Source organism: Brassica oleracea, unplaced genomic scaffold, assembly GCF_000695525.1.
Source record: "Brassica oleracea var. oleracea cultivar TO1000 unplaced genomic scaffold, BOL UnpScaffold00883, whole genome shotgun sequence".
Classification (NCBI taxonomy): Eukaryota; Viridiplantae; Streptophyta; class Magnoliopsida; order Brassicales; family Brassicaceae; genus Brassica; species Brassica oleracea.
Window position 1 is genome coordinate 43,523 of NW_013617498.1, and position 1,759 is coordinate 45,281.

Below are 1,759 nucleotides of genomic sequence, written 5' to 3' on the forward strand. Positions count from 1 at the left end.
CCCCCATTTCCTCCATTCGATCGATAATCTGAAACCAAAACCTCTCATTTCTCTGAATCTAGCTCACATCAAATCTCACTCTCAATTATCAAGCTCTTTACTTATCTCATCCAGAATCGGCAAAATCACGTCCCCTCTGATCGAAATCCATCTCCAATCAGTCGAAGGTGAACTCGGATTTTCTCACATTGTCTCCAATCCCGATTGTTAACCGTTTATCTCTTTCGTAGTAGTGATTTAATTGCATGTTTAATTGATTCGTTTTTGTGCTCTCTGTTGCAGGGAGATATAGTTCCAGAGTTTTCGATTAAGGTATCGTTTTTGTGCTCTTTAGGTTTCTCGATGAAGATTCTAATTTGCTGGGTTTATTAACACCGTTGTCTTATTTTGTAGCTAGGTCAAATCAAAGTTCAAGAAATCTATCAGGTAAAATTAGTAACAAAACAATTCCATTTAAGAACTCTCGTTCTGTTTTGATATTTGTGGGTTGAAAAAGTTAATCTCTTGTATGTAAACTTGGGTTGGAGCTGAAACATGGATAAATCTTGGGTTTGGTTACCAAGGTATTAACTTCACTTCGCACTCTTTTAATTTCTCGTTTTGTATATCTCATTATGCTAAACTGTTTATCTCTCACTTGTGGTAACTCGACATGAATAGCCTTGAGTATGAGAAAGGAGCCAGTGACTTTGTATCTTCTTCATCGAGCCGTTTAGGTGTTCCAGCTGAAATGTTCTGCCCTTGTGTTGATTGCCGCAATGTCTGCCATCAGTCTAGTGATACAGTTTTCGAGCATCTTGTGATTAGAGGGATGGATCCGAAGTACAAGATTTGTAAATTCTGGTCTAAACACGGAGATATAAGGCCTGATAAGCCATGTGAGCACCTTTGGAATTAGAAATAACTTCAATTGCTGACAACAAATTCATATAAATTGTAGAGGAAAAACAGTAGTGATCTTAGAAAGGTAACTAGAACAAAGGTTTGGGTCGCTGGTCACACGCATTCTGATGGAAGACCTGTGAGTCAAGAATTTGCAGAAACAATAGTAAGATGATTTTATTTCGTAGATTTAAATTTTCTTGCAAGTTTGTTAGTATGAGGACACTTTACAACAGTCGTTATATATGTTAATGCAGGAGAAGATTAAGAGAATTGACAGTGAAATGGGGTCAAGTTCAGATAATGTCGGTGAAGATGTTGTCACTCAGGTGCTAGGAAAGGAAAAACCAGGAAGAATTAGGGGGATGGGGAGAGGGATTACTGCAACCAAGTTGGCATTCTTACATGCTAGAGACTCCCATGTTCAGAAGCTTCAAGATACACAAGCAGATTTAATCAACAAGATTGAAGATTTGCAAAATGTGGTCAAAGACTTAGCCGGCCAAAAGGTAAGTTCCTTACAATAGAGTTTTGACTATATTGCCTTTTAAGTGCTATCTGGTTTTAAGAATCTTGTTTATTTCTGTATGTGTTAGAAAAAAAAACTATTATCGTTCTAGTTATGAAGTACGTGATATTAGCAAGGGAGGAATAAGGGGCCAACTACTTGATTGGGTTTCAAATGATGATGTCATTGTTGCTGAAGGAGAATACCACTCTAGTGAACCCTATTATAAGATTGGTCAAATTCCATTGGGTCCAAATGCGGCTGTTGTAGTAGTGAAGTCTGTCTCAGTAGAAACAACATCTATATGGAGACCTACAGCAACTTGTGCTAGGCTTGCTCAGGCGGTTGGAGTGAAAATTGCATGGCCAG